Source organism: Saccopteryx bilineata, chromosome 4, assembly GCF_036850765.1.
Source record: "Saccopteryx bilineata isolate mSacBil1 chromosome 4, mSacBil1_pri_phased_curated, whole genome shotgun sequence".
Classification (NCBI taxonomy): Eukaryota; Metazoa; Chordata; class Mammalia; order Chiroptera; family Emballonuridae; genus Saccopteryx; species Saccopteryx bilineata.
In genome coordinates, this window is record NC_089493.1 from 87,503,751 (window position 1) to 87,527,849 (window position 24,099).

The 24,099-nt window shown below is 43.5% G+C and overlaps 1 pseudogene; it reads left to right on the top strand.

Annotated features, from left to right (window-relative positions):
- Positions 1-21,157: 21,157 nt before the first annotated feature.
- LOC136336672 (small nucleolar RNA SNORA29) lies at positions 21,158-21,283 on the top strand (annotated as a pseudogene).
- Positions 21,284-24,099: the final 2,816 nt, after the last annotated feature.

A 24,099-nucleotide genomic window follows, 5' to 3' on the forward strand; every position in this document is an offset into this window, starting at 1 on the left:
ACCAATAGTGGTAAGGGGCTCCTAATTACAATTTTTGCTTCTGTACTTCCCACTTACAAAACTAGAAAAACTAAGTAGAACAAAGGGCCGGCGTGCTCTCCCTCAGACCACTGTTGGAGTTGCTGCCACTTGGCCAAGCTAGACAATAAAGCTTTGGTGTGTAATCGACGGACCTTGTTCGTGTTTTCAATGTTTCGGGTCCCTCTGGATTAGCTTAACAGTCCCTCTGCGGTGGATGTGTTCTTGGATTTCACCTTCTGTTTTTACTCCCAGAACAATGGACTTTGGCACAAAAGGGAAGGTGGTTAATGTGTGCCTTCTTTTGAAGGTGGGACAGGGTCTGTGTGCGGTGGAGGTGGGGAAGGAGAACCTGCAACAGCAGAGAAGTTCTCCAGAGTATTTTATAGTAGAAAGGCTGATGGAGACGCTGAGGGTCTGAAAGTTATTCTCTCCAAGCTTTTGATATTGCGTTCAGCTTGAAAAATTGTCCCTACCCCCAGATGTAAGCAAACTATTTTTGAAAATCACTATTTCAAGTCACGTGCATAGAAATAGGGTGTGGCTACCAGGACTCCATGTTTATTGGTGTGTGGGTCTTATTTTCTTCCTTTTCCTATTTCCTCTTCCTCTTCCCTTTCTTTCCCTCTTTCTTTCTTTCATTAACTGATAAGAGCAGGGACCATTTGTTTTTCCTGCACTGTCTGCTGCTCCCACAGCCACTAAACCCCTCTGCAGAGTGGGTAGAAATCCCTTCCTCTTTGCCATATCCTACGGCTGACATACAAGTGTCCTTTTCACACTGAGGGGGACACAGAGGGAAATTCACCATTAAGGTCATGCAGCTAAAATGGCAAATCCCCTCACCATTCCACTTCACAGCCTCTTCTAAGGTCCTGGGAAGGCCTCTAACATGTTTACAATATTATATATTTTTGTACACTTTCAAAGAAAGGTATTTCGTTATTCTTCTACTTAAAGAGGAGGCTCCCTCCCTTCCAAATGTATAAGCTTACCACCCTGTTGAGATTTTCAGATCTAGCAAATAAAAATTTAAGATGCCCAGGTAATTCGAATTTTAGATAAACAATTAATAATTTTTTTATTATCCCAAATACTGCCCAGAACATACCTCTACTAAAACAAGTATTAGTTGTTAACCTGAAATTTTGCCTAGCAGCTGCCCTATATCCCCCAAAACGTTGACCCTCCCCTGTATGGCCACCAAATGGTAAAGAAAGCCTTGGTCTTTCCAATCAGATAAAATACCTTTGAATTTATGTTGTAAACTCTTCTCAGACTATCATTTGACACTTTAAAAGGTCTATGCTGACTGATCTTACACAATCTTTTTTTTTTTTTTGGCACATTTTTGCTACAGGAACACAGATGAAAATAATTTCCCAACTATGTGGGAAAATGAGAAACTTTTTTCAAGTGAGAGACGAAAGAACTGTCAGTTGCACTTGTGCTGGGATCCAGCTGGGTAACAAGTGTGTTTGGATAGAAAGCTTCCTAATTGGCTGCAGAGAGGTAATAGTGAGTGGGGGAGGGGAGAATCATGGCTCAAGAAAAGTTGGGTTGCAACAGGAAGGACCAAAGCAATGTTTGTCAAATGCTTTGAACTCTGACCTAGAGTGATAAATACATTTTCCATAGGGACCTAAAACACACATCCATACATATGTGAGTAAAACAAAAGTTTCACCATTAGCATATGTATAATTACTATGTGTAATGCACTCTAATATTTTCTACTTTTATCTATCTCATTGTTTTTTAAAGAATTGATTGTGCTTGACTAATTTGGTGACAGATTGTGATCTGTGGTTTAAAAACCACTGCAGGAGAGCAGTGCTACACAGAGCAACTGCTCAGGGAACTCCAATTAAAAAAAGAGCTTGCATCACAACATAAGTCAATGAGCTGCACCCTTCACTGAGATGCTCTTGCTCTGAAAACAATGTCAGTTGAACAGCATGCTTAATGACAGGTTATTCGTTGTTCTGGTTGAGTTCCTTATCTTGTCATAATGGGTAAGAAAAGATTAGAAGGTGAGCAGCAGCCCTCAGCTGACCCTCCGAGAAGCAGCGCAGACAAACCCAAAGAGCAGGAGTCAGGAGGAGCACAGCAGGCACGCGATCTAGAGGGTGAGGAGAGAGAAGGAAGAGCGAATGGTGAGGCCACTTAGAACGTCCACGATTACATGTCACTGAGACCGAGGAACCTGCTTTGGAAAGGTGCAGACACTTTTCCAGATATCCCATCTAACTAACGAGAAAGTCCCTTTCAGAGAACCAATTTAACACAGAAATTTAATTCTTGTGTATTGGAAGAATGGGTTGGAGAAAATGTAAAGATTTTACTGCAAAGACGTAGGTTGGTTTTCTTTACCCTAAAAGGAGTAAACGCCATCTCTCACCTCCATGCTGTGATAGCTTCCCTCCTGCTCTCTCCATTCCCACTTTTGCTCCCTACTCCCAGCCCACCCATCTATTTCCTATATAGCAATCTTAGTAATATTCCTAGAACGTAAATAAAATTATATTACTAACTTGTGTAAAAATAAGAAATCATTTCTGTGGAACTTAAAACAGAATGCAAGTCCCTGATCACGTGGGCCCTGTATGATGGGCACCAGCCCACCTCTCCGTCCTTGCCTCCTCCGTTCTCCCTGCGCTTGCTCCTCTCCTGCCACACTGACCTTCTTTTCTTTCTTTTAGGGTCAAGATTTTTCCTGCCTCAGGTTTTTTGTACAACTGTAGCCTCTTCTGGTGGCACAAGTCCTGCTCATTTAACAATTAGGTGGCCATTGACATGTTGATTCTAGAGAAACCTCTCCTGAATTACTCACGCCTACCTCATCTACATTAAGATTCCTTGGATATATAGTCATCCCTCGCTGGAGCGCGGTTCACTTTTCGCAGTCTCACTGTATTGTGGATTTTTTAATTGTATATATCTAATGTGGTATCATGGATTTTTCACTATATTGCAGGATTTTGCAGTATATAAGGTGTTTTTATATATCTATTATTTTAATTATTTTTGCAATAAAATAAGCAGTTTCTAGCCTAAAAAATTAAAAACAATATTAAAAAAATATTAAAAATATTAATTAAAACATATTAGTATTCACTGGTGAGTACCCATATAGAATATTATTGATAGATATGTGTATTCCAAACTGCCCTCTTCATGTTCTGCTTATCTGTCAGAACTCACCCTTACTGGACTATCGCCCCTAAGACAGAGGAATTCCAAAAAGTTGACAAGCCACCCCAAGGAGGGGCTCCAGACATACCAGGACTTTTGATTCAACACCCACATGCTCGAAGCCCCCCAAGGAGGAGCATTCCGGACATACCAGGACTTTTGCCTCAGTATCCCCTCAGGCTCTCCCAAACACTATATAACTTGCCCCTAGCCTGTAACCCGGTGTACTTCTCCCAGAGGAGTGCCCCGGCAGGTCTTTCTCCTCTCATAAAGCCTGCACATCTGGTGATGGAGTGCCGTCTCATTCTTACAATTATATGTTGTTAAAAATTACGTAGGTTTTTTAACAAAAAAACCTGTAGAAAGTGTTTAAGAGCATAAAAAGTGTTTATAAGAGTGTGGGAAAGGTTAATAACAGTGTGAGAAAGGTTTGTAAGACTGTGGGGAGGGTTTATAAAGCCTTAAAAATATATATAAATAATAAAATAAATATAAGGTTACCACTTGGCGGATTTTTGCCCGTCGCGGGAGGTTCCGGAACCTAACCCTCGCGGTAGACGAGGGACCACCGCCCCTGGATTTTCTTCATAACCTGTATTACAGTTTATCATTAAATGATTATCTCTGTGTTCTTCTTTGCTTGCTTAATATCTGTTTCCTCCATTTAACTGCAGGTCCCATGAAGCTAGATCCTAGAACAGTACCGAAAACATTAGGAAACACCCAATAATTTTTAAATCAATGAATGAAAACTATGATTGTTTTAAATGTATGCTAAACATTGATAAATTATATCTCTTTCAACCCTAAGGTTGATGACAAGCACACCTCATATAATGTGTGTGTACAGTGGGTCAGACACCTGTTTATTTGTGTCTACCAGTGGTCGGCTGAGGCAGTCCTGTTAAGGCTTAAGAGAGCTAGCTCTGGGCATTTCTTTTCAATTTCACATTTAGTGCCATGATGGGCATATTTGTACCACAAAAATCATAATATGCCATGAATGAGGACTTCATTATTTCCTTTGGAGGGCCTATTTATCAGTATACCACTAGTATCTAATATATACACCATCTCATGTTATTAGGTATTATAGTGTCACCATTAAAAATAAGTCATAGTCCTTATCCAGCAGTAGTTTTCAGTCTAGTTTAGAGAATGACATAGATGAGGAATCAAGAGGAATCAGGGCACAGCTGTGTGGTGTGAGCACATCCATGGTCAGAAAAGAATGAAATTAATATGGGTTGGACATCTTGGAAGTCATGCACATTCCTACCACATCCAATCACATCTCCAACCTGCTAGGTGCTCTGGCAAGGTGCTGACTTCCCTGTCTTGGCCCTCAGTCTTCTAATCTGTGAAATAAGTTGGTCCAACTTGATTGTCCTTTATAGCTCAGAAAAATTGCATGGTTCTAAATGATTAGAAATGTACCCCGTAAAATACCATTCTGCAACATTATTTCCTGTGATTAAAGGACTCTCAGGGGGTCCATTTGGGGATAAAAGGGTAAAGTAAAAATGACCTTTTTGCTACAGAGTTAGGTCGGTTTTCTGTTAGCCAAAGAAGAGATTTGACGTCTGAGAATCACAAGAAATCTCAGGGGTTTTCTTCATGAGCATCATTCAGTAAATCCAGTGAGAATTTTACAGGCAAATAAGGTTTCTATTTTTAAATCGGCAAGGAAAGGACAGAACAGCAAGGTAGAAAGATGATTTATTTATCCTGTGGCCAGACTGCACAAACTTGACTGGAGAAACTAATCAAATCAGACTAGATAAAGCTGATGCTGCCTTCTATCCCCTGTTCCTCGAAGCCTTGTCGGAGCTGGTCTGCCAGGGATCCTGACTGACGGTACAGGCTGACTCCTTCGCCTCTTCTGAGTAGCAGTCCAATTGTATGCATTTCAATTATTGGATTAAAAAAGTCATTACCATTAAATATAACACACGGCTTTTGATGATGCTAAGTACTGTGCTGGAAAAAAAGCTGGTATCTACTGAAGGGATCTGCTCCCAGGCACCTGCGGAACCCCCAGGCGGGGCTGCTTTGGGGCCTCCCAGGTCCTCTTTCCCTCTCCCTCTCTGCCTCCCTCACACCCCTAAAGGCAGGAACAGCTGCTGCCAGGTTGGATCCTGCAGCCCACTCGTCGCAAACCACCCTGAAGCTGCTGGACAGCCGGAAGCCAGCCTGACATGCTTCCCCCAGTCAGCACAGCCAGCTGCGGCTAGGCACAGCCACAGGCAGCCACGTAGGCAGCTGGCTCAGAGAGGGGCACGGCTGGAGTCTTTCAATTCTGTCTGCAGTTACCCAACCCAGCAGGCTATAGCCATGACAGCAAGTGAGATTTATGGCTGGGCCGCTCCAGGGGGCAGCTGGATGTTTGTTTGGGCCTGAACCTTTTATTTTTATTCTTTTTGTGACAGAGACAGAGAGAGAAAGACAAAGAGAGGGAAAGGTAGGTACAGACAGACAAGAAGGGAGAGAGATGAGAAGCATCTTCATGGCAGCACCTTAGTTGTTCATTGATCGCTTTCTCATATGTGCCTTGACCGGGGGCTACAGCAGAGCAAGTGACCCCTTGCTCAAGACAGTGACCTTGGGCTCAAGCCAATGACCATGGGGTCATATCTATGAATCCATGCTCAAGCCAGCGACCCTGTGCTCAAGCTGGTGAGCCCATGTTCAAGCCAGATGAGCCTGCGCTCAAGCTGGTGACCTTGGAGTTTTGAACCTGTGTCCTCTGCATCTCAGTCCGATGCTCCATACACTGCGCCACCACCTGATCAGGCATTTTTTTAAATCTTTTTAGTTGGAGGGTGAAGGCAGGAAATATCTAGTGCTCAGGGTAGTTAAATTCACCATGGACATAATGAGTGCCTGCACCAAGGGTAGAAGGGTGAGTTAAATGGACCAAGAGAAATAAGAACACAACTTCTGCATTTAAAGTGTTCACAGTCTAATGGGTGTGATTTTACATGAGCAAATACTTTCAGCAAAACTAGATAAATGATAATATAAATATATGCACAGGTTGCTATTGGAGCACAGAGAAGAGATTTTAGAGGAATAGGCTCAGTTGTCCCTTGAGCTGTGTTGTGAAGGATGAAGAAGAGTCGGATGAAGCAAGTTAGGGGGAGAGTTCCAGAAAGAGGGGAGTGAGTACACAATGCACTAAGAGCATGAGAGGACCTGGCCATCGCAGGAGCTTGGCACAGGGAAGGGAGGAAGTGGAAACAGGGTTTGGGAGATGCACAGCTAGAGGGAGTAGCAGCCAGGTGATGGGAAACGTGAGTGCCTGTGCATGGAAACTGAGCTCTGCTCTACAAGAACTTGGGAACCATCAAAGCACACTAAGTAAAGAAGTTATATGCTCACTCTGCATAGATAGACCTCTGTGCTGCAGGGAAAGGGTGGGTTTAAGGAGAGTGAGACTTAAGGCAAGCAGTTCTTTTAGGTTTGTGCAAAGATGTTGGTGCTCAAGGGCAGTGCTGGTAGAAATAGAAAAGAATCTGAGAGAAGTGTAGGAGGTAAGATCAGAGGGACTAAAAGATGTGGATGACAGACTAAATATGAGGGTGGGATGGTGAGGGAGAGGGATTTTCCTACGATGGCTGTCAGGGTTCTTGCTGGGTGAGGTGGGTAGAGCTGCATTTCTCAAAGTATGTGCCTTGTAACCCCAGGTCAGCTGGACATAAGAAGGTATTGTGTCTAAGTGGCTATATGCTCAAGTAAGTTGGAGAAATGCTGACTTAAACCACACAACACCAGATCTCTCCAGTGCAGGACTCCCAGAGCCTTTAAGGTGCTGATGCTGATAATAATAATAATAATAATGGTAATTACAATCATTATCAAGCACTTACATGAATTCTACTTACTAGTGTTCTGTGAGCAATTTGGAAAGAAACAAAAGTCCTTGAGGAAACTATTCTGAAACTTTGAAAGTAATCTGTGAATATCCTCACAAATATGGACTAATAGCACAGTTTAGAACTAATAACGTGATCATGGAGCAAGAAGCTCCTGGTGCAAGTGACTTGAGCCAAAGGCATTGTGGCACATTGCCAGGTGCAAGACTAAATATTTGATACACATACATCAGGTTCTTATAACAACATTGTGGGATAAGATTTCTTTTAACTTAGTTTACATATGGGGAAAGAGGGGCTTATAAAAACTAAATAATAGGTCTGACCTGTGGTGGCGCAGTGGATAAAGCGTTGACCTGGAATGCAGAGGTCGCCGGTTCAAAACCCTGGGCTTGCCTGGTCAAGGCACATATGGGAGTTGATGCTTCCGGCTCCTCCCCCTGTTCTCTCTCTATCTCTCCCTCTCTCTCTCTCTCCTCTCTCTCTAATAAAAATGAATAAATAAATAAATAAATCTAAAAAAAAACCAAACTAAATAATAAACCAAAGATCACCACACATCTAGGGAGAACTAGTAACTCACCTATAAAATTACATCATATCATTTCTATGTGCTAATGTATTTAGTGGTCTGTAAGGAAGGGATGGATCTAGCATACTGTGTCTCCCAAATTTAAGTGGGCACAGAACCCTCTGTTTATAGGGCACCTCACAAAATAGGTGGTACTTGAAGTGCATTTTGTGGAGGATAGGACTGTTGACTAAGATCAGGAGCACAGACTGATAAGAGGAAAATTATATTTATGCAAATCATGGCAGTCTATGGTATTAGGCATTTGCCATAATAGAAATACAGCTGGCATGTTACAGAAACATAAAGTGGGCAGAGATTATTGCCAATATGAATATTCAGGGAAAATGCCCAGGCCTCAAGGTGACTGACACATTCCAGGTGTCAGTCACAGACAGCAGCACAGGATGTCTTAGGACTGACATCAGAGTACTAAGACTCTCAGCAAAGAGTGGTTGAAGAGGGGAGATAGTAAGTGATGTACTAAGGAAACATCTCCATATACTCCGAGAAGAAACTGATGCTTCCTGCTCAAACACATTTCAAACATTTCTTGAGTTCACTGCTAAATACAGAACGAACCGGGAGAACTGAACACAGACACAAGGCACTCGGGGTGAGAGACGAGCTGCCAAGGGCAAGCAGGCAGCTGGTGCTCAGCTGAGCTCACTGGAGAGAATCCAAACCTCTGTGAGGACTGTCCTGTGAGGAAGGCCAGCTGTGAGTCAGCACAGGACAAGGACTGAGAACTTCAAAATCAAGGCCATCCCAGTGCCAGAAGCATCCTGCTGCAGACGGCCCAGGCCAGGAGCATTGTGGGCCCAGGGACACGACACAGAGACGATCAAAGTTTGTCATCAGTTCCCTAGAAGATTGCGTGTTCTATTGTCACACGGGGCCTCCGACAGAAGGTATGCTGAGTAGTGTGCATTCAGCCAGGTCTCAAAAACTCTACTATTATCTTCATAACTGAATGATCAAAACATTTCAGGGTGTGCTATTTAAAGGCGTCTGAACTATTAGAATCAATCCTATCTCTAGATCAGAGTGATTCTAAGAACTAAAGTGAGCAGAATTTAAGAATTGTGTCCTACTCATAGAGAGAGAGAGAGAGAGAGAGAGAGAGAGCTGACAGCTGTGGGGGTGGGGGTTGAAGGGCTGGGTTAGTGGGGATTGAGCAAAAGGGACACAGACAACAGCGTGGAGGACGGTCAAGGAGGGTATAGGAGATAAATGGGCATAGAAGGAGACTTGACTGGGGAGGGAGGTGAACACACAATACAGTGTACAGGAGATGTGTTGTAAAATTCGGCACCTGAAACATGTATAATTCTGTTAACCAGAGTCACCCCAATACAGTCAATAAAAAGGAAAAAAGGGAAAAGCAAAGAATTGTGTCCTACAGAAACTCAGTGCCAGAGTAAAGAGCACTCGGGAACCTGGAGGCACTCATGCAAACGGTAGCCCTTATTATTAAGAAATGCGGTAGCTTGGAGTTTCCAGTTTTAGGGCAGAAGATGACAATAAAATTCTACCCAGTTCAGATTTTTCCTGCAAATGTTGAAAGGCTCACGGGAAAGGAATCTATGCTGAAGAGCAAGGTTTTCAAAGACAGAACAGCTCAACCTGCAAAATGAGGCTGGAAAGAAGTTACAGAAGGGCCATAGGAGGCCAAGCACCACAACAAGGCAAAGTACACAAGGCGGAATGGGGCTGGAGAGGCAAGGATGTTTATGGATTTGCAGCTGCTCTGCCAAGTGCTTTCACATGTCAAAGCATTTCATCAAAAAGCATAATTTCAAGACCATATCAAATAACTTTGAGGTTTATGAAACAGAATTTATGTTGCAGGCTAAAAGCAGTGTCAAATTCTGTAAAAAGCAACACAATGCTGCCCAAGAGACAGATGTGGGAAGAGGGGCCCTCACAACAGTTTGTCTCCGCATGAGCCAAAGATCGTTGGCTAAATTTATCAGAAAAGCAGAGAATAGTATGTGGTCGTAAGGAAAGACTTTACTGACTCTTATTAAAAAGCAGGTGTCCTGGAGCCTGAGGAATTTTCCCTGTTTTCATTTTACAAGTGGAGGGAGCTGCAGCTTCTTATTCTACCAAATCCTTCTATTTCTTTCCAAGGAAGAAATAGCTTATATGGTTGGTGGGCTTGAGAGATTTGAGAGATGCTAATGGTGCCTGTCCTGTCTCAGCCCCTCTCTCCTTCGTTTTTGTGGATCTACCACCCCTCAGGAAGCACACACTCCACTCCCCACTAGCATTCACAGGGAAACCCAGACAGCTGGCACTGCCCTGGCCAATTGGGAAGCTAATCTGATTCCGGGATGCATACAGGAGAATACGTTGTTGCAGCATTCATAAGCCATGTCCTCCAAGTCCAGCCAACCCTGTAGCAGAAACACAGGTGATATTTTTATTTCCACCCGCCTGACTTCTTCTCCATCTCATTGTTTCTAAACTCAAGGGTTCTGAGTCCTGCCAACCCCAACATCCGGAGGTGAGGGAGAACAAGAATCAACTGTTTTAAGAATACAATCAAATGTAGTGGGTTTAAAGTTACTTCACTAAATCAAGTCTTGATTCTATTGTCCGGCATTAAAGACCTTTTATGATCTGACAGCAGTATATCCTCGCATGTGATCTAACACAACCACCCTCTAACAGCGTTGGACAGAATCCACTCAGGACCTCATGGTCTCTGTGCTCAGGGTATTCCCTCCAAGTGCAAAGACATTTCCCCCCATTTTTTCATGCCTATTCCTGACCTATATATTCTTCAAGGACTAGCCCAAATTTGACCAAATCCATTGGTACTTCTATAGCAGATTCAAGTTAGAGGTTCCCTACCCAACAGTCACCCTCACTTTCTTCTTTCTCCACAGAAGCTAATTTTTTTTAGTTTTCAGATGGCTATATACTCCAGGTGAGGCAATGCCCCTGGGAACCTTGAATCTTTGATTACCTAAACCCAAGTTGGTAGCTAGCGCCAGTCCCGGCCCATGATTGAGTTAGGAGTGACTGGGTTTTGGACAACGAGCTATTTAGGAAGAAATTCAAGGCTAGGAAAGCATTTTCTTCCCCCTGACTCTTGATACACTGAAAATACTCTATCAAAACTCCTTTAGCACCAGATATTTCTCTTTCAACAGTATTTTAACCTCACTTTTTTTCTCTTCCTCATTAAGCATACTACCACCTTACTCTTTTCCTTTTCTGGTAGTTTTCTTTCTGATATTTCATTCTTTTTAGCTTTTTTCCCTTGCCCTTCCTTTCTTTCTTTCTCATAGCCTGACTCATACATAACAACATTGTACCTGTTTTCCCTTTGTTTGGCCTCTTTTTCTCCCCAACAGTGTGTTCCAGTGAATTCTCTTCCAGCCAGAAATGTCTGTTTTGGTTTGTAAATCCTTTGGCTCTGCTCTTTTCCTTGAGAGAGTTCTACCTGCCACGTGTTCACATGTTCAACCTCTTGGATATCTTTTATTTTCTTCCTGTTGTAAAGCAATACGCTGCCATCTTTAGACAGAATTCATTTCAGCCTTTGTCTTTCACTTTAGGTCTGGCACTCTTTTGTCTTTCTTGCCTACAAGTCATATCTTGCATATCAATTCACTGAGCTACTGTACAAATGGCGCAACTACAATACATAAGAAACCTTTGATACTGTTTTTGACCTTTTGATTCTAAATATTTGGTTCTCGGATCCCTTCATTACTTTTTGTCCTTTTCCTTTTGCCCAAGGTTATGGTTCAAATTTTGTTCTAAAACCACCTTCTTGAACTAAGTAGGAATGGCTCCCAAACCTTAAGAATTCGAAATCATTTTCTTTTTCAGGTTTCCTTGTGGGTTGTAGATAGAGATGCTCCTTCCTAATTCATATTCATGGAGTTGGGGGGGGGGGAGGAATAAACTGACTTATTAGTGTATGTATGTTCCCATCGGTCCCATGCTGATGACAGCCTTTAGTAAAAGCTGGAGAAAGGGGCTAGCACATTGCAGAGAAGCTAAGGTGATTGATAGAAAACAGCTGAGTGAAAAGGAGAGCAAAATTGAAGAAAAATCCAAAGGGGAGGAGGATGAGGATGGGAAGGAAATGGGGGGTTAGAGAAAGAGAAAGGTCATAAAAGAAAGGGCCCTATAAAATAGGACTGGTGGCCCCATTAGTGTTAGGTTTAGGTTCAGGGCTCCTTTCAATCCAGAGCCCCCCCCCCCACTTTTGTAGATTTTTACAAAACAATTTTATTACCCAAATATGTATCCTAAATACAGTTTAGTTTTTGTCTTCTTTATTTAAAAATATTTGTTATGCCTTCTAAATCTCTCTTTTTTTAGACAATTAAATTTAACAGGTGACATTGGTCAATCAGAGTACATAGATTTAAAGAAAACATCTCCACATTGTTTGGACAGTCTATTATGTTGTATACCCATCACCCAAAGTCAGATCATCTTCTGTCACCTTATATTTTGTTTCTCTTTAAGTTTCTCCCCTTTCTCCCATCCTCCTCCCTCTCCACCCCTCACTTACCCCTGCTAATCACTGCACCCCTATCTATGTCCATGAGTCTCAACATTGTGTCCCACCTATGTATGGAATCATACAGTTCTTAACTTTCTCTGACTTACTTATTTCACTCAGTATGTTATCAAGGTCCATCCATGTTGTTGTAAATGATACTATGTCATCATTTCTTATGGCTGAGTAGTATTCCATTGTATAGATATACCACATCTTCTTTATCCAGTCCTCTATTGAAGGGCATTTTGGTTGTTTCCATGTCTTGGCCACTGTGAACAATGCTGCAATGAACATGGGGGTGCATGTGTCTTTACGTACCCATGTTTTCCAGTTTTGTGGGTATATATCCAGTAGAGGGATTGCTGGGTTATATGGTAGTTCTATTCTTAATTTTTTGAGGAACCACAATACTTTCTTCCATAATGGTTGCAATAATTTACATTCCCACCAACAGGGAATGAGGGTTCCTTTTTCTCCACAGCCTCTCCAACACTTGTTATTATCTGCCCCTTTGAAGCTCAAATTCCCTTCACCCAATTTCCCACTAGGGCTCAAAGAAGGATAGTCTCATCCACCACTGTGAGGTTGTAGTTAATTTGCTTGCTATTCTCTCTCTTACTGCCTTGCTGGGCTTCGTTTTGAAATGTAGCAAAAAGTTTACCTTTACAGAAATGTCAGGGAAAGCTTGCATTGGGGTGGAAACTGGCCATTAGGGGAGTTTAAATCACAGTAGTTGTAGAAGCCTAGGCACAGGCTCAGAGACTCCAGGTCCCAGCTGTTCCTGGAAGATTCCTGACGTCTTGGCTATCTTCAAAATTTACCAAGAACACCAGATAGGACCATGCTGATTAAGCCTGTGCTACATCAAAAAGAAACTTGTGTTTCTGCAGCAAAATTCTCCTGCTCCTGCTATTCATCAAGTCAGTGACCAAGGCCAGAAACCTCGATATGGTAATCTAAGCATGTCCAGGTACAGGCAACCCCATGCCAGTAAATGCCTGCAGTAACTCCTATATCTAATGCTCTCTCCCACAGTTGGGGGCTGATACCCTTTGCTGCTCTCAGCCTGCTTGCATCCAGGCACTTTTTAAAATAAACTTTCCTTTTAGAACACACTAGTTTATTGTTTTTAGTTTGCCTGCAGTTTCTGCCTTTCAATAAGATTTTTATGCATCTCTTAACTTAATTTCTTTTTTTTAAAGATAATTTTGAGGCATTTTTTAAGATTTTTTTTATTTATTCATTATAGAGAGGGGGGATAGAGAAAGAGAGAGAGAGAAGGGGGGAGGAGCAAGAAGCATCAACTCCCATATGTGCCCTGACCAGGCAAGCCCAGGGTTTTGAACCGGCAACCTCAGCGTTTCCAGGTTGACGTTTTATCCACTGCGCCACCACAGGTCAGGCCTTAACTTAATTTCTTACTCCAGTACTTATCACTTACCGTATCCTGTTAAATGCCCTACTCATTCTACTTCCTTCCTTCCTCCCACTAAGTTGTAGACTCTATGAAGGCAGATTTTTGTTTTGTTTTAGTTTTGTTCATTGCTATATCTCTGTTGCCTGGGGCAATATCTGTGGATAAATATTGATGGAATAAATGAATAAAACAGCCACTTGTCTGAGTCTTCAGCAGGTTGGTTTTAAGTCAACTTGCCAAGGTGGGAAGTCATTGGCATATTTCCATTTCTGTTGTCCACATTCTCATATTTCTTCACTGCTTCCCAAAGGGAACATGATGCTTACTGGGCAAATAAGTTTGTAAAATGTGATTTTTATGTTTGCTCACTTTGTTAAAAATGGCGCTGCCTATGTGAAACTGCTAATTACCTTTCTGCTTGGGAAGGGCCATTGTTATGCTAATGTTGCCAGAGGAGAGGTTTTTTGGCACCAGAAAGATTTAAAGGAAAAAGCAAGGGAGAAGGAGGAGAAGGAAGCCATTTTTTGCAGAGGGAGAGTGAGAGAAGGAAGAAGAGAAGCCAAGATGGCAGGGTGCTAGAGAAGAAGCCAGTTTGTGCAGAGAGGAGAAGGGAGAAGGTGTGCAGATGGGGAACCAGAGGTGAGGGGCTTTTGTGAGCTCCACTGAGACTGGTGGGGGCCTTTGATTCTAGGAAAAACCAAATGAGTCAGTGGCTTTGGGAGCTCTGAATGGAAAGGGAAGTGTTTTCCCTGTGTGTGTGTTTTACTCGCCAGCTGGTTATAAGGCTAGACTAAAGGAATGGCCCACCAATTGTTGGCTCCACTGTTTCTTTACCGTCTGCCCAAATCTAATGGGAACCTGCACTTGAATGAGGCGACGGCGGTGGACCTGGCCTTACGATGCTACCCACCCCATCCCCCACCACTCAGGTGCTCAGTGTGCTATACTTCCATTTCTCCTCCCTGCCCACTCATTTACTCTCACATTAAGTTTTTGTTTTAAGAATCATTTCTAAATGAATTGGTGTGCTGCACTGGGCCGTTACTATGACCAGGTGCATACTTGCCTTATAATATTTAACTGAGGAAGCAAAGCCTTAGCGGGGGAATCTCACCCCAGTGAGCAGGTGCCCTGGTGCCTGCCTGGACCCTCAGAGGTGTGCAGACCACCACTGTTGGCTGTCCCTGGATCTCTGGGGATTGCTGAGTTGAGAAATGGGCTGAAGATAATAACCAGTACGCATTGGGTAGGGCCCTGCCTTTCCTCTAGTGAGTTTCTCACTGAAGGAAGGGCCTAAGTCTGAAATGTGGATATTTTGTGTTCTGGATGTCTGGTGTCAGCAGAGGCAGAGAAAGAAGCTCTCGCTGTTTCCTTCTGTTCTTGTTACTGAGTTTTGCAGCACTAACCCGGGCTGAACAAGATGCTCCTTACCTCAAGTCTTTCAGAGGGGGCCTTTGAAATCTCCACATGCCTGAAAACCAGAGATTTGTTTTTCTGGCATGGGCTTGGTTTCTAAATAAAGCAACAGATGTTTTGTTTTTGCCTCTTTCCTATCTGTAGCTCCTAACGTGGGTGAAATTAACCAGGTGTGACAGGCTTCAGGTTTTTATTTATAGCAATGGAAAATGGTTTTCTTGTCTTTGCAAAATTCTGGACTTCTCAGTCTCTTTTTGTACAGCCTCAACTTCTAGAAGGTTAAAAGTGCAAGAAGTCTGAAAGTTCTAGAAGTTAGGAGCTGCATTCAAAGGGAAGAGAGAACATGAGGAATCTGATGGACCTTCTTCAGCCCTTCCCCCTAGTGACAGTGGTTTGGCTAGAAACGTAGGGATGACATTTGTAAAAATCTTTACATTATGGTAGCAGAAGGCCTCCTAACTGACACCATCAAACAGACAAAAATTCATAAACACGGACAGTATGGTGGTTACCTGGAGGTAGTAGTAAAGAATAAAGGGGCTCGCCTGACCAGGCGGTGGTGCAGTGGATAGAGTCGGACTGGGATGCGGAGGACCCAGGTTCGAGACCCCGAGGTTGCCAGCTTGACCGCAGGCTCATCTGGTTTGAGCAAAAACTCACAAGCTTAGACCCAAGGTCATTGGCTTGGACCCAAGGGGTTACTAGGTCTGCTGTAGGCCCGTGGTCAAGGCACATATGAGAAAGCAATCAATGAAGAGCTAAGGTGTCGCAATGCACAATGAAAAACTAATGATTGATGCTTCTCATCTCTCCGCTCCTGTCTGTCTGTCCCTATCTATCCCTCTCTCTGACTCTTTGTCTCTGTAAAAAAAAAAAAAAAAGAATAAAGGGGTTCAAATATATGGTGACAAAAGAAGATTTGACTTCATGTGATGAACACACAAAACAATATATAGATGATGTATTATAGATTTGTACACTTGACACCTATATAATTTTATTAATTTATAAATGTAATTTAAAAACTACTATCAAGACTGAAAAACTTTATTAAATTAGGGAATCACATAAATATCTACTGTATTCATTTACCAATCATTTGATTAATCATTTCATTGAAGCCACATTCTTTTACTTTGAGATGGGTCTGTTTATTATAGTTCTATATTATCATCCTTAAATAAATCACATCTATTTTGTATTTTTCATAATTTACAGTCCTTATTCCTCAAGTAAAAAAATTACAATAAAATACATAAAAAACACCCTAAACGTATCTTCCTTCGGCATTTTTTTAAGTGAGAGGAGGGAAGATAGAGAGATGGACTGATGCATGCACCCCAAGCAGAATTAACCCAGCAACCTCTATCTAGGGCTGATGCTTAAATCAATCGAGCTATTTTTAGCACCTGAAGCTGATGTGCTCAGACTATCCAAGCTATCCTCAGCGCCCAGCGGCAATGCTCTAACCAACTGAGCCACTGGCTGTGAGAGGAGATTAGGGAGAAAGGGAGAGAGGGAGAGGGAAAAAAGCAGATGGTCGCCTGACTGGGCGGTGGCGCAGTGGATAGAGCGTTGGACTGGGATGCGGAAGACCCAGGTTCAAGACCCCAAGGTTGCCAGCTTGAAAAAGGGCTCATCTGGTTTGAGCAAAAGCTCACCAGCTTGAGCCCAAGGTCGCTGGCTCGAGCAAGGGGTTACCGGTCTGCTGAAGGCCCGTGGTCAAGGCACGTATGAGAAGGCAATCAATGAACAATTAAGGTGTTGCAATGTGCAACGAAAAACTAATGATTGGTGCTTCTCATCTCTCCGTTCCTGTCTGTCTGTTCCTGTCTATCCCTCTCTCTGACTCTCTCTCTCTGTAAAAGAATAAAAATTAAAAAATAAAAATAAATAAATTCTAAAAAAAAAAAAAAAAAAAAAGAAGCAGATGGTCACTTCTCTCATGTGCCCTAACCAAGAATCCAACCTGGGACTTGCCATGCCTCTACAACTGCATGAGTCAATCTTTTCAAATGTATTTGTAGATAGATATTTAGTGTCGATTCTATCAATTCTGTTTCACTGAAGAACTCTAATACACTAATAAATTTTATGTTGCCAAAATTAATGATTAAATCTCTGCTTGCCATCTTATCTAAACTCTTAACAACTTCCTTCTTTAAAAAATTATTTGTTGGCCCTGGCCAGTTGGCTCAGCGGTAGAGTGTTGGCCTGGCATGTGGGGGACCCGGGTTCGATTCCCGGCCAGGGCACATAGGAGAAGCGTCCATTTGCTTCTCCACCCCCCACCCCCTCCTTCCTCTCTGTCTCTCTCTTCCCCTCCCGCAGCCAAGGCTCCATTGGAGCAAAGATGGCCCGGGCGCTGGGGATGGCTCCTTGGCCTCTGCCCCAGGCACTAGAGTGGCTCTGGTCGCGGCAGAGCGACGCCCTGGAGGGGCAGAGCATCGCCCCTGGTGGGTGTGCCGGTGGATCCCGGACGGGCGCATGCGGGAGTCTGTCTGACTGCCTCTCCCCGTTTCCAGCTTCAGAAAAATACAAAAAAAAATAAATTATTTGTCTTGCCCTGGCCAGATAGCTCAGTTGGTTAGAGCATCATTTGGAAACACAGAGGTTGCGGGTTCAATCCCTGGTCGGGGCACATACAACAATAGCTCAATGTTTCTCTCTCTCTCTCTCTCTCTCTCTCTCTCTCTCTCTCTCTCCCCTCCCTTTCTCTCCTTAAAAACAATAAAATAAACATTAAAAAATTATTTGTGTTAGATTTCATGATAGTATATTTTTCTGGATTCCTACTTACTTCACTGGCCACTCCATCTCAGTTTACGTTGTTAACTTCAAAATGTGCTAGTGAAGCTCCTCAGGACTTGGTCAGTCCTGGTCCTTTGCTCTTCACTCTTCACTCTCTCTCTCTGGGTAATCCCATCCAGCTCCTCTGAAGCTGATGATACCCATTTTTAATCTCAGATAAAGCTCTCTACTCTAAATTGATATGTGCACATCCAAAATGCCTACTCATTTTCTCCTCCTGGCTGTCTCATTGGCATCTCAAACTCAGCACATCCAAAACTAAACTTCTAATTTCCACCCTTCATCCTTCACAAATCTGTCCTCTATTTCAGTAGCTACCTCAACCAATCCATGCAGCTGTTCAAGGCAGGATCCCAGAAGTCATCCTGGATCCCATCATCTCCCTCAGTCCCACCTCCATTTGACAGTGTTTCTGATCCACCAGACCTCTCTAGTATATTCTAAATATGTCTAATTTTTTTTTTATCTTCACAGGTCTCCTAGTCTAACTCTTATTTGTGTCTCCAAACCCAGTCAGTGACTTACAATGCATACTCATCACCCATCACCTCCTCATGAAGCCTTCCCTGACTCCTCTCCTTGTCCAGGTTGGATGCATGTCCTATGTACTTCTGTGGTACTTTGTCTTTTTAAATAGCATAGTACATTTCATATAATATTATATTTTTGTTTCTTTGTTTGTACATTCTGATAAATTATGTGTTTAATAAGAGCAGGAAAGATATTTTTATTTATATTCCAGGTGTTTAGCATGGTGCCTAGCACAGAATATGTATTCTGTAAATATTCATCTCACAAAAATTAGGGGATATTTCAAAATAAGTATGAAGCAATAAAATATCCCCTAATTTTTGTGAGCATAATATATTCAGAAATAGGGGAATCATATACTTTATATGGCTTAGGAGGCAGTCTCCCTATCCCCAATGGAATAGTTACTGGCTTCACTTGAACAGTTTGGTCCCTACACCCGTCAATGGCCACTGGGGTCCCAGCAAACCATTCTGGGTTTCCACAAAGAAGGGAACATTCTGCACCTGCATCCACCAAGGCCAATACCCATTGTACATTAGAAGGGGACCAATGGATAGCCAGTTGTATGTGTGGCCTCCAGTCCACGCCCATCCCTGTTAGACAGGTCCCTCGACCTTCCCCCTATTCAAACTGGAATAGCGGGTCTTGGGGGCCCTCCTCTCCTTCAGCAGTCTCCATCATGTACTCTTGCAACCATGCTGCTCATGCACCAACTATTTTATTGGCAGCTGCTGGCGTCATTCATCTCAGTGACTGGAATATCTGTCCCAGTTTAAGCTGCTGCCAAAGCTCCAAAAGAATCTTATTAGACTTGCCATCCAATTTCTCCCTATCTGCCCCAGTCACAACTTAAATCTACCCACCCCCTGTGTTCAGGTAACTTTCACAGGTCCATTCCTCTTGCTAGTTGGAGGGGCAGCAGCCCTCACAGTTTTGTGATTCCATGCTACTTCCAACTCCCCCAAATCTGCTACCATCTGTGAAACTTCATTGATAGGCTGTCACACATAGGAGCCCAGGATAGCCATTAGTGACCTCAAAAGGGCTGATTGGGCACTGCAGAAAATAAGATCCCACATCCCAGCTGTAAACACTTCCTCATCTGGTCCACAGGACCCTGGGTGGAAAGCAGCATTCTTCATACCTAGTTCCCGAAAGAACCTTTACTAACTCACTGCAGCACTGCCACCAACTCACTGCCCCCAGCAAGTCTCCAGAATTCTGCCAGACAGTACAAATGGCAGCCATCACCCATTCTAATGAAGTATAGTTTCCTGGGTTGTCATGGCAGTTCTGAAGATGCTGCTTCAAGGAGGAGTGTGTGGTAATGGAGGCCAATTTCTCCATCTCTGTTGGGAGCATGATGCCATCCACCCCTATGTCCCACAACCCCAGTAACCAGGTTGTCAGTGGCTCCAAGGGTTTCTGCCTGAATTGTGCCCCCAACTCCATCAGCTCTTCTTGGGTGTAGGGCCAGACACAGAGTGCTCCACTACCTGTGGAGGAGGCTGTGGTTGCCCCTGAGGGACCCTGCTGCTGTGATTTCACCTTCTTGGCGATCACTGGCTGGGCTCTGAATCTGCAGATGGCAGTTGTAGTCTGAGCCTCCCCCTCAGAAGGGGAGGAGTTGGAAACGCCTACTTCCACCTACTTAGAGCCAGTCAGCTGGCAGGAATACAGCTCCATTTTCCACACCCACTTTGGCTCCTGAGGCTGCCGGCTCTCAGCCTGAAGCTGACTCTCGAGCTCCTGAACTGGACTTTCAAGCTCCTGAACTAGACTCTCGAGCTCCTAAACCTGCAGTTGTTTCTCCAACAGCTGTCACTGCCAAAGTTCAGCTTACAAGGAAAAATGTAACTCATGAACCCACTATTCCTTCTTCAGAGACTGCTCCAGTTCTAGGCACCATTGGTGTTCAGCCTGTACCTCACAATGCAACTCTCGAACCTGGTCAGCCTCCCTCTCCAGTGCTCACTCCAGTTCATGCCATTGCTGGTTCTCAGCCTGCATTGTCGCTTGCAATTCTCGGATCTGCAGCTCTTTCTCCAGTGACCATTCCAGCTCATGCCATTGTTGCTGCTCGCTCCACATCTCACCCTGGAGCTTTCAACTTCGGGCTGCTTCTCGCACAGAGTTCTCAGTTTCCTCTCGAAGGGCTGTAAAAAATACCCAGCCCACAGATGGTCAAAGGACAGCCACAGGAAACCATACACTGGAGAACAGCCACCACTCCTTTACCCCACCCTTCAAGGGTGTTGGTAGCTCCATACCGATCTGCTCTGAATCCTGCCAACTATGCCAGATGTAATGCTGGTGGCCAAGGCTAGGCAGGTTCACATTGGATTCGGGCAGACAGTAGAGAAACTGCAGTCATGACTGAAATGATTCAAGCAAACTTGGCCCTGGGCACTGAAGAAGGCTCCATGGCCTTGGCCTCAGGCACTAAAATAGCTCAGTTGCCGAGCAATAGAGCTGCGCGGCCCAGCTGGGCAGAGCATCACTTGGTAGGGGGCTTGCCGGGTAGACCCTGTTCAGGGCACATGCAGGAATCTGTCTCTGTCTCCCTCCCTCTCACTTAATAATAAAAAAAAGGAAATAAAAGAAATTGCCACAGCTACCCCAACCTTCAGAAACCACCACCCTGATCAGTGACCAGCTGTCAACACTGAATTAAGACTCTCCATCAACAAAAAGATTACACCTCACTGAAAAAAAGCTCAGATGATGGTTAGCATTTTTATAAGTATAAAGTATTTTTAAAGATGTTTAAAATTGCTTTTTTTTTTTTTTTTTTTTTTTTTTTACTAATAATAGATTTTAGTGGCTGTTTATGGGATAGATTAAAGTTGCCATAATCTGAAGAGGGAGGATTTTTCTGTGTCCTCCTCCTATATGAAATGGCTAAACAGAATAAATAAATAAATAAATAAATAGAATTGCTTCTTTTTAGAGGAAGGAAGAAATGATAGAGAAAGAGGGGGTGTGGGAAGCATCAATCATAGGAGTTGCTTCTCATCTGTATCTTGACCCGGCAAGCCCAGGGTTTTGAATTGGCAATCTCAGCATTCCAGGTTGACGCTTTATCCACTGTATCACCACAGGTTCGGCTAACTATAAAGTATATTTAAATTTAGGTATGAATAGTAAATTTTTTTGGCATAATGCTATTGAACACTTAATAGACTACAATATAGTGTAAACAAATTTTATATGCACTGGAAAATCCAAAGGTTTGTGTGACTTGCTTTATTGTGGTGGTCTGGAACCAAATCCACAATATCTCCGAAGTACGGCTACATGAAACGCTTTAGAAATATGTAATGCTAGTGATTGAGGCCTGGCAGGTTCTTGGATTCGGGCAGACGGTAGAGGAACGGTGGAGCCGGAAAGCTTCAGGCCATACCCTTTTGTTGGAGGGTCACAAAGACAGGTGAGCAAATTGAAGGGCAAGGGAGCAGGGAAAACCATACCTCATGGTGGCAGGAGAGCGATCTGGGAGAATCGCCGCCCAGGGAAAGCACCATGGCCTTACATAGACCACACACAGGTGGTGCTGCCACGCACCCACGCACCAATCAGGCAAAGTGCTTGCAGCCGGTAAGCCCACAAGAAAGCCTAACAGCTGTTTTTCTCACAAAATATAACGGGGTTGCGTGTTATTTCCCCCTATTATTGCATTTTGAAAGTAAAGGCAAGTGTGAAAGTGGAATATTTAATGGAATGAGTCCATAGAAAGCATTAAAACAAAAACAAACAAAAAAAACAGCTACACAACCTGTAGACTATTTTCTGAGAAAAGAGTATCTGGAAACTGAATGCTGACACCATCTTAGCACTCATTAACCAAAATTGAAGATGAAGAAGGGAAGTTGAAAGATGAAGAAGCAGAAGTGCTTTCCATACTTGGGGTCTCTCGTCTCTTGTGTTTAATTCAGGTGCTCTCTGGACAGCTTCTAATTCTGATCTAATTACTTCCCCACAGTGCACACCAGCTCTGTGATGGCCTCAACCTTCACATCAGAGTTCACAAGTGATTCTGCAAGGTGTCTTCCCTGCTGAAGTAGAGAGAACTTTAATCAGCAACTTATTTAACTAATTACAGAAGGTACTGGCTTCACTCTTCACAGCCCTTCAGCATTTCCAATCTCTCTAAGCGGAAAAATCCTGAACTTCTTGACCTGGTGGGATTGCTGATTCTATTTTAGTAGTCGTATGTTATACATGATCTGAGAAAACTTTTAGTAAAAAAAAAAACAACCCTGTAAATTCAGCCTATTTTTATTACATGCATTTGGCTTTAAGTGAAGGAAGCCACGGAGAAAGGTTGCGCAATTCAACTAGCACCTGGCAGTAATTCAACTCTGTTGATTAGAAAAGGCACCCTCTTCGGGCAGACAAATTGTAAAAGGGTGCCCCCATTTGACATGGCAATTGGACATAGGCAACCCTCAGATCATTTTGAAAACAGTGCCGCCTTCTGCCAGCTGCTGGGCTTGTGGCCGGCCCCTAAAGCGGAAGCGAAGTTCAGCCCCCGCCCCTTCCTCCTTATGGCCTGATGGAGGCCCAGACTGCACAGCAGTCTCTTTCTTCAAACTCATCACTCTTAGAAGGTCAAGAGTGGGAGGTACAGGGGTGTTTAAATAAGTAATATCTTGCCTGACCTGTGGTGGCGCAGTGGATAGAGCATCGACCTGGAAATGCTGAGGTCGCCGGTTCGAAACCCTGGACTTGCCTGGTCAAGGCACATATGGGAGTTGATGCTTCCAGCTCCTCCCCCCTGTCTCTCTCTCCTCTCTGTCTCTTTCTCTCTCCTCTCTAAAATGAATAAATAAAAAGAAAAGAAATTTTAAATAAATAATATCTTTTCTTTCAACAGCAACACTGTGACTAGCACACATGCAGACGATAACAACAACAATAACAATGTACCCTGAAGAGGAGGGATGTGTGAGGGATTGTGTCAGAGGGCTGCAGGATGAGCAAAATTCATGGAGAAAGGTATAAGGACTTGAAAACGAGTGCTTAGTGAAGGAAAAAAGAGGATCTCTGTGAACAGGTAGGACCACAGCACAGAAGTGATAGAGAGAAGTCAACTTTCCTGGGAAGGAGTAGAGCTGACCTAACAATGAGGAGGGAGTGTTTCAAAGGCACGGCTGGGTCTTTTTCAGATAATACTCTCAGTGCTTGGCGTGGAGCCTGGTTCAACATATTTCTTTAATTGGTTGGCTGATTAATTCACGGATTTTAGACAATACCAGATTGATTTGGAGGGCATAAGGGCACAGCCACAGCAGACACAGGTGACGCCATCCTTACTCTTTCTTGCTGACCCAGCCAGTCGCTTCTGCACTCACTCTGCAGCAGTCACATCTGCCTGTGATTCAGATCTCTGATTTCAACCAGCGATTGCCAAAGCTGACTAATCACTGAGACATCCCAGGGACACTCACCAGCATAACTCCTGGGTCCCCAGATGCTTTTAGTCATCAGCCAGGTGAAACAGCCACTAAGTTTATCAACAGGGATGAGGAGAAAGCAGAGACTAGAAGTGGAAGGGGGGGGGCTTCCCTAAAGGATGGTAGGAGCTTGTTGACCTCAGGTTCTGAGAACATTCCCCGCCAAGTGAAATGAGTCTGTCAGAAAAAGCTAAGTACCATACGATATCACTCATATAAAACTGAAACTAATAGACACAGACAACAGTTTGGTGGTTACCACAGGGAAGGGGGAA